Below are 12,859 nucleotides of genomic sequence, written 5' to 3'. Positions count from 1 at the left end.
TCAATTTCTCTTTTTAAAAATTCCACATTTAGTAATATGAGATCCATGGCATATTTATTCGAAATTTGTGCAAATTTAGTGCAGAAGTCCTTATTATGTGCAAACAACGTAGGAGAGACACGTGAACGCATCCCTCTAGGGATCATATGATTTTTGTAGTATTCACTCAGGGTAGTAAGGTGCAGTTGAAGAGACATCAATTTTTTAGAAGAGTTTTCATATTTACGTTTAAGTTCCATGGTGTTAGGAGTCGTCAAGAAAGTAGAATCACATATCAGGTCCTGTAGGATCCTCTCCCCGTCTTCGGATGAATAGGTAAACATATGGAAACCATCATGCTGATTATCGTGTTCCATTGTGTTCAAAAGATTGAAGTGCAAGCTTCGAAAGGCCAAAAAATACGTACAGAAAGTTCTAGCAGCACATTCAGCAGGTCAATGGGTGGGTGCACGCTGCATAAGACTTGGCCTCAAATCTTCCAGCAATATGAAAAAGGAAATTGCGCAGCACACCAAATAAAGTGAAAAAAAGTTCTTGTGGTTTATTCCATATTCAATAACAACAGCGACGTTTCGGCTACATGTAGCCTTCCTCAAGCTATTAAACAAGTGTGCAGGATGGACATATATACAATAGTGATAGGTCACATGACCTCATAAGTGCCGCCCATCCAATTAACATATTTGTGTTAAAAGACATATATATACATATAAATACATATATAACAATAAAAACAAGTTCATAGTACATAGTGCATCAAGTACATACATGTGATAATTGGAAATTACAATAGGATTGCATGAATAAACATATAAAGTGCATGTGTGATATATTAAAAACCAGCTAATCCCTCACGATAGAAGTGATCTAGTGTCAAAGTGCATGAAGTGTATCCTCTTACTGTGCAGAGTCCATGCGTCCCCGGTTGAGCTGCGGATATATACTCCTTAACATATAAGTTGAACTTCTTGAGATATAAAAACAAATCAAATGGACCGCACAAGTGGAACGCACGCCATTAAAGCCGAATGCGCATGCGCATCGGTTGCTGTGGAGCAGAGCCAGCGTCTTAGTGACCGTTTAAAAAAAATGTATTGTCACGTGATTTCATGAATGGATCGCGAAAGGAGACATCAGCTCCAGGTAATCCTCGGAGGGCAGAAGATAGCAAAGGCTTAAAAGGAGGTAAGTAGCTCTAGATATAGCACAATTAGTTAAAGTGTGTGCAGCCTCAGTCACAACTTGAGGAATGCATATAGCGGGCAAGTAAGACCGGGACAAAGGTGAAATGATAAACCCCTCCCGGGGAAACCATCACCAGTACGGATGACCCAATATCAGGGCAACCCTATTTAGGGTGCACCTAAATGGGTCAACCAAGTCCTTTATAGGGTCAAGAATATATTATAACCTCTGGCTGTCATGACTCGAGGCAATGCAACACACATATATAGGTCCGATAGAGAAGTAAAGCTTATGAATCGATCCACTAGATGGCATCTGCAAAAATAATTTGGCATGTGTGCCTAGTGTTGTGCCGGCCATAAAATCAGAATACAGAAAAATATATAGAAAAATGTAAGAAAAGATTTTTCCGTCAGCTTCATCGGGGAGACGACAGGGACCAGGCCAAACTATCTAGAAAAAATAGAAATCATAATGAGTAAATATATAAATATGTTCACACTCAATGTTATTGTGTAGCTATACATCAGGAGACAGGAGAAAATGCAAGACCCATATGACATTCTTTTAAATAGCCCATAGTTTAAAGTCCACGTTAAGACCATTCGGTCTGAGTGTATTCAATGTGTGGATCCATTGAAGCTCCTATATATGTGTGTTGCATTGCCTCGAGTCATGACAGCCAGAGGTTATAATATATTCTTGACCCTATAAAGGACTTGGTTGACCCATTTAGGTGCACCCTAAATAGGGTTGCCCTGATATTGGGTCATCCGTACTGGTGATGGTTTCCCCGGGAGGGGTTTATCATTTCACCTTTGTCCCGGTCTTACTTGCCCGCTATATGCATTCCTCAAGTTGTGACTGAGGCTGCACACACTTTAACTAATTGTGCTATATCTAGAGCTACTTACCTCCTTTTAAGCCTTTGCTATCTTCTGCCCTCCGAGGATTACCTGGAGCTGATGTCTCCTTTCGCGATCCATTCATGAAATCACGTGACAATACATTTTTTTTAAACGGTCACTAAGACGCTGGCTCTGCTCCACAGCAACCGATGCGCATGCGCATTCGGCTTTAATGGCGTGCGTTCCACTTGTGCGGTCCATTTGATTTGTTTTTATATCTCAAGAAGTTCAACTTATATGTTAAGGAGTATATATCCGCAGCTCAACCGGGGACGCATGGACTCTGCACAGTAAGAGGATACACTTCATGCACTTTGACACTAGATCACTTCTATCGTGAGGGATTAGCTGGTTTTTAATATATCACACATGCACTTTATATGTTTATTCATGCAATCCTATTGTAATTTCCAATTATCACATGTATGTACTTGATGCACTATGTACTATGAACTTGTTTTTATTGTTATATATGTATTTATATGTATATATATGTCTTTTAACACAAATATGTTAATTGGATGGGCGGCACTTATGAGGTCATGTGACCTATCACTATTGTATATATGTCCATCCTGCACACTTGTTTAATAGCTTGAGGAAGGCTACATGTAGCCGAAACGTCGCTGTTGTTATTGAATATGGAATAAACCACAAGAACTTTTTTTCACTTTATTTGGTGTGCTGCGCAATTTCCTTTTTCATATTGCTGGAAGATTTGAGGCCAAGTCTTATGCAGCGTGCACCCACCCATTGACCTGCTGAATGTGCTGCTAGAACTTTCTGTACGTATCTATCTATCTATCTATCTATCTATCTATCTATCTATCTATCTATCGATCTCATATCTATCTCCTATCTATCTCATATCTATCTCCTATCTATCTCATATCTATCTCCTATCTATCTCATATCTATCTCCTATCTATCTATCTATCTATCTATCTATCTATCTATCTATCTATCTATCTATCTCCTATCTGTCTATCTATCTATCTCCTATCTGTCTATCTATCTATCTCCTATCTATCTATCTATCTATCTATCTCCTATCTATCTATCTCCTATCTATCTATCTATCTATCTATCTATCTCCTATCTATCTATCTATCTATCTATCTCCTATCTATCTATCTATCTATCTATCTCCTAATCCATCTATCTATCTCCTATCTATCTCCTATCTATCTATCTCCTATCTATCTATCTCATATCTATCTCCTATCTATCTATCTCCTATCTATCTATCTCCTATCTATCTCCTATCTATCTCATATCTATCTCATATCTATCTCATATCTATCTCATATCTATCTCATATCTATCTCATATCTATCTCATATCTATCTATCTATCTCATATCTATCTATCTCATATCTATCTATCTCATATCTATCTATCTATCTATCTATCTATCTCCTATCTATCTATCTATCTATCTATCTATCTATCTATCTCCTATCTATCTATCTATCTCATATCTATCTATCTCATATCTATCTATCTCATATCTATCTATCTATCTATCTATCTATCTATCTATCTATCTATCTATCTCATATCTATCTATCACTATCCATTATCATCCGGCCGCTGATTTCTCTGCTTTATGGACGCGATTATTGCCAATTAACTTTTTCAAATGATGGGAAAAAAATAAAAATGATTAATAAAGACGATTATGGGAGATTGGGCCGGATGTATCACTACTGTGTTTGTGTTGTTTGTGTTGTTTTTGCGCCTTTTCATGTTGTCTCAGTGTCTTTGCACAGCAAAAATAACCAAGCTTTCCTCGTTTTTTCTACCAATCCAGATGTTTTGCTGCGCCTAATAATCATTCAATATTAGCGACGTTTCATTTAGGCGCAAAACACTCCAGCCTGCAAGTAGCATAAACTGAGAAGCAGCACTGAGCTCTTGTGCAGAACAGCTTATCCCCAGCAGCAGAGCTCAGCAGACACTACAGACACTACCGCAGCCTCTGTTTACAGTTCATGACCTTCTATTTACAAACAATCTGCAAAAGCAGCAGCTCATAGCAAGAGAGAAGAGAAGTTAGTAGGAGCTGCAGATAGTACAGAGAAGTGCCCCTGTGTAGCAGGATAGAAGAGAAGTGAGTAGGAACTGCAGACAGGACAGAGAAGTGTCCCTGTGTAGCAGGATAGAAGAGAAGTGAGTAGGAGCTGCAGATAGTACAGAGAAGTGTCCCTGTGTAGCAGGATAGAAGAGAAGTGAGTAGGAGCTGCAGATAGTACAGATAAGTGTTCTTGTTTAGCAGGATAGAAGAGGGGGAGAGACAGTACAGAGAAGTGTCCCCTTGTAGCAGGATAGAAGAGAAGTGAGTAGGATTTTGCAGACAGTACAGAGAAGTCCCCGTGTAGAAGAATACAAGAGAAGTGATTAGAAGTGGCAGGCAGCACAGAGACGTGTCCTGTGTAGCAGGATAGAAGAGTAGGAAGAAGGGGAGAGAAAGTACAGAGAAGTGGTGGGATAGAAGAGAAGTGTGTGGGAGTTTCTGACAGTACAGAGAAGTGCCCCGTGTAGCAGGATAAAAGAGAAGTGATTAGAAGCTGCAGACAGGACAGAGAAGTGTCCTGTGTAGCAGGATAGAAGAGTAGGAAGAGGGGGAGAGAAAGTACAGATAAGTGGTGGGAAAGAAGAGAAGTGTGTGGGAGCTGCAGACATTACAGAGAAGTGTCCCCATGTAGCAGGATAGAATAGAAGTATGTGGGAGTTTCCGACAGGACAGAGAAGTGTCCCCCGTGTAAAAGAATAGAAGAGAAGTGATTAGAAGCTTCAGACAGGACAGAGAAGTGTCCCCGTGTAGCAGGATAGAAGAGAAGTGAGTAGGAGCTGCAGATAGTACAGATAAGTGTTCTTGTTTAGCAGGATAGAAGAGGGGGAGAGACAGTACAGAGAAGTGTCCCCTTGTAGCAGGATAGAAGAGAAGTGAGTAGGATTTTGCAGACAGTACAGAGAAGTCCCCGTGTAGAAGAATACAAGAGAAGTGATTAGAAGTGGCAGGCAGCACAGAGACGTGTCCTGTGTAGCAGGATAGAAGAGTCGGAAGAAGGGGAGAGAAAGTACAGAGAAGTGGTGGGATAGAAGAGAAGTGTGTGGGAGCTGCAGACATTACAGAGAAGTGTCCCCATGTAGCAGGATAGAAGAGAAGTGTGTGGGAGCTGCAGACATTAGAGAGAAGTGTCCCCTGTAGCAGGATAGAATAGAAGTGTGTGGGAGTTTCCGACAGGACAGAGAAGTGTCCCCTGTAGCAGGATAGAATAGAAGTGTGTGGGAGTTTCCGACAGGACAGAGAAGTGTCCCCCGTGTAGCAGGATAGAAGAGTAGGAAGAGGGGGAGAGAAAGTACAGAGAAGTGGTGGGATAGCATATAAGTGTGTGGGAGCTGCAGACATTACAGAGAAGTGTCCCGTGTAGCAGGATAGAAGAGAAGTGAGTGGGAGCTGCAGACAGCACAGAGAAGTATCCCAGTGTAGCAGGATAGAAGAGTAGGGAGAGGGGGAGAGAAAGTACAGAGAAGTGTCCCCTGTAGCAGGATAGAATAGAAGTGTGTGGGAGTTTCCGACAGGACAGAGAAGTGTCCCCGTGTAGCAGGATAGAAGAGTAGGAAGAGGGGGAGAGAAAGTACAGTGAAGTGGTGGGATAGAATATAAGTGTGTGGGAGCTGCAGACATTATAGAGAAGTGTCCCGTGTAGCAGGATAGAAGAGAAGTGAGTGGGAGCTGCAGACAGCACAGAGAAGTGTCCCCGTGTAGCAGGATAGAAGAGTAGGGAGAGGGGGAGAGAAAGTACAGAGAAGTGGTTGGGTAGAAGAGAAGTGTGTGGGAGCTGCAGACAGGACAGAGAAGTGTAAGAGACTGAATCTAACATTGCGCCTAAACTGCACCTTAAATAAAGTGATTAACAAGATAATTATTATCACAGATAATAATTCTTTATTTATATAGCGCACACAGATTATGCAGCGCTGCACAGAGCTGCCAGGTCAGTCCCTGTCCCCATGGGGCTGATATTATAATAAATAAACAGTAAAAATCATAAACATGTCCGGTATCGCCGCCTCCCAAAAGTCCTGATATATCAATATATAAAAATGGTTATTCCCGGTGACGGAATAATGTCCAAATGTCCGAAGCTCGGAATGTTCTTTTCTCAGCCTCGTTTCCTTATTGGTCGAAATGACATTTACTGTGTAGGAGAATAATTTGTGACAAATTAGGCGCAAATGATCAGTCGTGCGACAATTCAAAAAGTATTTAATAATTTAAAAGAACAACTAACAAATAAAAGAGAAGGAACAAACCAAGCGCAAAAATACACGAACCTGAGACACAATGGGGCAGATTTACTTACCGGGTCCGTTCGCGATCCAGCGGCGCGTTCTCTGCGTTGGATTCGGGTCCGGCCGGGATTCATCAAGGCAGTTCCTCCGCTGTCCACCAGGTGGCGCTGCTGCGCTGAAAAGCATCTGAACGCACTGGAATTCACCTAGCCGGACCAAGTGAAGGTAAGAGCGTCCCAAGCGACACTTTTTTTGTTTTAAATGCGGCGGTTTTTCCGAATCCGTCGGGTTTTTCGCTCGGCCACGTCCCCCGATTTCCGTCGTGTGCATACCAGCGCCGATGCACCACAATCCGATCGCGGGATAATAGAGGGAAAATCGCCGCAAATCGGAAATGTTCGGGTAACACGTCGGGAAAACGCGAATCGGGCCCTTAGTAAATTACCCCCAATGGGGCACATCTGCTAATGGCTTTGCGCCAGTTTTCTGTCGAACTTTGCACAATGGCTTGTCACACACAACCGTTTTGGGGCGCAGCTGCAATATTCACAAATTTCCGCACGCAAAGGGGCGTCCGGGGCTCAGTCGGATCATGCGTCACATTTATCATGCAAAGTCCAACAGAATTGTGTTGCACGCCCCATAGTAAAGGTGCACCAAAAAAAAAAAACGTGGTGCAGTGCAGGGGGCGCCAGATTCATGAAGAACAGGCGCCAGAAATCCTCAATCTGGCGCCCCCTGCACTATACACAGGACACTGCACATAGTACACACTGCACTGTGCTTAGTAAATTTTCCCCAGTATGATTATTGTCACCCTGTGTGCAGTGTCCTGTGTAGTGTGCAGGGGGCGCCAGATTCAGGATTTCAGGTGCACGTTTTTCTTGAATCTGGCGCCCCCTGCACTGCCCCGACAGAGTGCACCAATTTTTTTTTTGGTGCACCTTTAACATGGGGCGTGCGACACACTGTCGGACATTGCATGATAAATGTGGCACAGAATTTTGTGTTGCATCTTGTATTGTGCTATGTGCACCACAAACGTGTGCGGACACTTTATAAATACCTGTACAAGCAGGTTACACTGATGTGCAAAGTCCGAAACTGGCACAAGGACCTTAGCAAATGTGGGTAAATAATTTCTGTTGATTTCTGTTTTGGGGACCTTGTGATGTGTTGTGACATCTATCCCCAGGTATCCCCGGACACGGAGACACGGGATGATCCTTATCCTATATTTCTGCTTTTTTAACTTCAACTTAAATATTTGTTTCTGTGTAAAATTTAACAAATTACAAACTTAGATAAAGTGAGGAAGACGATCCCAGTGCATTGTCAATGATTAAACGTCTGATCACAGCTGAGGATGCAGAACAATGTGCCGCTTGCTCAATACACATATCAGATTATTTGTAAATACAAAGGGGATAATCCGGAGGTCAATGAGGTGAAGGGAATAATACCAAGTGCAGGGGGGGAGCTCAGTCATTAGGGGGGAGCTCAGTCATTAGGGGGGATCTCAGTCATTAGGGGGGGAGCTCAGTCATTAGGGGGGAGCTCAGTCATTAGGGGGGGAGCTCAGTCATTAGGGGGGGAGCTCAGTCATTAGGGGGGAGCTCAGTCATTAGGGGGGAGCTCAGTCATTAGGGGGGATCTCAGTCATTAGGGGGGAGCTCAGTCATTAGGGGGGAGCTCAGTCATTAGGGGGGGAGCTCAGTCATTAGGGGGGAGCTCAGTCATTAGGGGGGAGCTCAGTCATTAGGGGGGAGCTCAGTCATTAGGGGGGGAGCTCAGTCATTAGGGGGGAGCTCAGTCATTAGGGGGGGAGCTCAGTCATTAGGGGGGAGCTCAGTCGATGGGGGGGGAGCTCAGTCATTGGGGGGGGGACTCAGTCATTAGGGGGGATCTCAGTAAATGGGGGGGGGAGCTCAGTCAATGGGGGGGAGCTCAGTCATTAGGGGGGATCTCAGTAAATGGGGGGGGGGAGCTCAGTCATTGGGGGGGGAGCTCAGTCATTTGGGGGGGAGCTCAGTCATTAGGGGGGAGCTCAGTCATTAGGGGGGAGCTCAGTCATTAGGGGGGATCTCAGTCAATGGGGGGGGAGCTCAGTCATTGGGGGGGGAGCTCAGTCATTAGGGGGGATCTCAGTAAATGGGGGGGGGGAGCTCAGTCAATGGGGGGGGAGCTCAGTCATTTGGGGGGGAGCTCAGTCATTGGGGGTGGGGGGGAGCTCAGTCATTTGGGGGGGGAGCTCAGTCATTGGGGGTGGGGGGAGCTCAGTCATTGGGGGGGGGAGCTCAGTCATTGGGGGGGATATAGGGGTCATAGACTTTGTATGGTTCTATGATAAGGCTCTTTCTCATTGGTGTTGGTGCTCAGCTTCAGTTGCGCATCCGTTGCGTTTTGTCTCCGTTGTGTTTCTGGTTTTCTTATGTTTTTTCTCTGTGTCCGCAAAACAAAACCTGAAGGTTTAGCATTGCTTTGAAAACATCACACCTGGTTTTTCAGCCTCATCATTTTTTTGCAGACCCATAGACTTCTATTGCCTTCCGTGATCCACATCCGTAAAAAAATAGGACATGTTTCATATTAATTCCCTTATTTGTATAGCACACAGGCTCCGCAGCGCTGCACAGAGCTTGTCATATCAGTCCCTGTCCCCAATGGGGCTCACAATCTAATCAACCTACCAGTATGTTTTGGAGTGTGGGAGGAAACCGGAGGACCCGGAGGAAACCCACGCAAACACAGAGAGAACATACAAACTCTTTGCAGATGTTGACACTGGGACTTGAACCCAGGATCCCAGAGCTGCAAGGCTATAATGCTAACCACTGAGCCACTGTACTGCCCCTATCATAGGTTTTTCCACAGACAACGGATCAGTAAAAATCCAAGCCAATGTGGAAACTCCCACAGTAAACAATGGCTTTGTGAGGCAATGTTCTGTCAGACTTTGCACGTTCCTTCAGGTTCCAACTGCTGGCACAGGTATTTAAGAAGTTTCTGCGCCACATTTGTGTCACACGTGACCGTATAATGCCACGGCTGCACTAGACTTCATGTGACACAAATTTCTGCACATAAAGGGGCGTCCGGTGCAAAGTCAGACTCTGCGCCAGATTTAACATGTAGAGTCCAACAGAATTGTGTTGCACGCTCTATAATAAAGGTGCACCAAAAAAAGTGAAGCACTCTGCCGGAGCAGTGCAGGGGGCAACAGTTTAAGGAAAACAGCAGCCAGAAATACTGAATCTAGCGCCCCCTGCACTATACACAGGACACGGCACATAGTACACACTGCACATAGTATACACTACACAGGACATTGCACATAGTACACACACTGCACATAGTACACACACTGCACATAGTACACAGGACACTGCACATAGTACTAACTGCACATAGTACACACCGCACATAGTACACAGGACACTGCACAAAATACACACTGCACATAGTACACACTGCACATAGTACACAGGACACTGCACATAGTACACACTGCACATAGTACTAACTGCACATAGTACACACTGCACATAGTACACACTGCCCATAGTACACAGGACACTGCACACAGTACACACTGCACATAGTACTAACTGCACATAGTACACACCGCACATAGTACACAGGACACTGCACAAAATACACACTGCACATAGTACACACTGCACATAGTACACAGGACACTGCACATAGTACACACTGCACATAGTACTAACTGCACATAGTACACACTGCACATAGTACACACTGCCCATAGTACACAGGACACTGCACATAGTACACACTGCACATAGTACACACTGCACATAGTACACAGGACACTGCACATAGTACACACTGCACATAGTACACAGGACACTGCACATAGTACACACTGCACAGGACACTGCACATAGTACACACAGCACATAGTACACACTGCACAGGACACTGCACATAGTACACACTACACATAGTACACACTGCACATAGTACACACTGCACATAGTACAGTAGCCCCAGTAGCCGCATAAAAAAAATTTGCATATACATGCAATAAGGTTTTCTAAAAGACACCCGAGACGTGAGGATTAGCCCAAAAAAGGGCTATCCTCACGTCCCATTCATCCACCTGCCACCCCTTCTACCTTTATTGGTAGAATCGGGGTGGTAGGTTTCCTTTAAGGGCACCGTGATTTGCCTGAGCCTGTCCCCAACTCTCTGCACCCCCTTAAATGACTCCCCTGACATTGGGGGTATCAGCCTCTGAAGAAAATGAACTCAGGGCAAAAGTTATTATTGCTGTCCAAACTTTGTTACTGTATCCAATAGCCAAGACAAACTAGTTTGATAATTAGTGTTTTGGTGCCTGCTCCCCCAAATCCAGCTACACCCCTGCTTCCATGGGGCAAAAAGCAAATGCTATACATATATATATATATATATATATATATATATATATATATACATACATACTCACCGGCCACTTTATTAGGTACACCTGTCCAACTGCTCGTTAACACTTAATTTCTAATCAGCCAATCACATGGCGGCAGTGCATTTAGGCATGTAGACATGGTCAAGACAATCTCCTGCAGTTCTCCCGAGCATCAGTATGGAGAAGAAAGGTGATTTGTGGCCTTTGAACGTGGCATGGTTGTTGGTGCCAGAAGGGCTGGTCTGAGTATTTCAGAAACTGCTGATGTACTGGGATTTTCACGCACAACCATCTCTAGGGTTTACAGAGAATGGTCCGAAAAAGAAAAAACATCCAGTGAGCGGCAGTTCTGTGGGCGGAAATGCCTTGTTGATGTCAGAGGTCAGAGGAGAATGGGCAGACTGGTTCGAGCTGATAGAAAGGCAACAGTGACTCAAATCGCCACCCATTACAACCAAGGTAGGCAGAAGAGCATCTCTGAATGCACAGTACGTCCAACTTTATGGCAGATGGGCTACAGCAGCAGAAGACCACACCGGGTGCCACTCCTTTCAGCTAAGAACAGGAAACTGAGGCTACAATTTGCACAAGCTCATCGGAATTGGACAGTAGAAGATTGGAAAAACGTTGCCTGGTCTGATGAGTCTCGATTTCTGCTGCGACATTCGGATGGTAGGGTCAGAATTTGGCATCAACAACATGAAAGCATGGATCCATCCTGCCTTGTACCAGCGGGTCAGGCTGGTGGTGGTGGTGTCATGGATCCATCCTGCCTTGTATCAGCGGGTCAGGCTGGTGGTGGTGGTGTCATGGATCCATCCTGCCTTGTATCAGCGGGTCAGGCTGGTGGTGGTGGTGTCATGGATCCATCCTGCCTTGTATCAGCGGGTCAGGCTGGTGGTGGTGGTGTCATGGATCCATCCTGCCTTGTATCAGCGGCTCAGGCTGGTGGTGCTGGTGTCATGGATCCATCCTGCCTTGTATCAGCGGCTCAGGCTGGTGGTGGTGGTGTCATGGATCCATCCTGCCTTGTATCAGCGGGTCAGGCTGGCGGTGGTGGTGTCATGGATCCATCCTGCCTTGTATCAGCGGCTCAGGCTGGTGGTGCTGGTGTCATGGATCCATCCTGCCTTGTATCAGCGGCTCAGGCTGGTGGTGGTGGTGTCATGGATCCATCTTGCCTTGTATCAGCGGCTCAGGCTGGTGGTGGTGGTGTCATGGATCCATCCTGCCTTGTATCAGCGGGTCAGGCTGGTGGTGGTGGTGTCATGGATCCATCCTGCCTTGTATCAGCGGCTCAGGCTGGTGGTGGTGGTGTCATGGATCCATCCTGCCTTGTATCAGCGGGTCAGGCTGATGGTGGTGGTGTCATGGATCCATCCTGCCTTGTATCAGCGGCTCAGGCTGGTGGTGGTGGTGTCATGGATCCATCCTGCCTTGTATCAGCGGCTCAGGCTGGTGGTGGTGGTGTCATGGATCCATCCTGCCTTGTATCAGCGGTTCAGGCTGGTGGTGGTGGTGTCATGGATCCATCCTGCCTTGTATCAGCGGGTCAGGCTGGTGGTGGTGGTGTCATGGATCCATCCTGCCTTGTATCAGCGGGTCAGGCTGGTGGTGGTGGTGTCATGGATCCATCCTGCCTTGTATCAGCGGCTCAGGCTGGTGGTGGTGGTGTCATGGATCCATCCTGCCTTGTATCAGCGGGTCAGGCTGATGGTGGTGGTGTCATGGATCCATCCTGCCTTGTATCAGCGGGTCAGGCTGGTGGTGGTGTCATGGATCCATCCTGCCTTGTATCAGCGGCTCAGGCTGGTGGTGGTGGTGTCATGGATCCATCCTGCCTTGTATCAGCGGCTCAGGCTGGTGGTGGTGGTGTCATGGATCCATCCTGCCTTGTATCAGCGGGTCAGGCTGGTGGTGGTGGTGTCATGGATCCATCCTGCCTTGTATCAGCGGCTCAGGCGGGTGGTGGTGGGGTCATGGATCCATCCTGCCTTGTATCAGCGGCTCAGGCTGGTGGTGGTGGTGTCAT

Source organism: Engystomops pustulosus, chromosome 10 (genome assembly GCF_040894005.1).
Source record: "Engystomops pustulosus chromosome 10, aEngPut4.maternal, whole genome shotgun sequence".
Taxonomy (NCBI): Eukaryota; Metazoa; Chordata; class Amphibia; order Anura; family Leptodactylidae; genus Engystomops; species Engystomops pustulosus.
The sequence above is the reverse complement of the archived record's forward strand: the minus strand, read 5'-3'. Positions refer to the sequence as shown.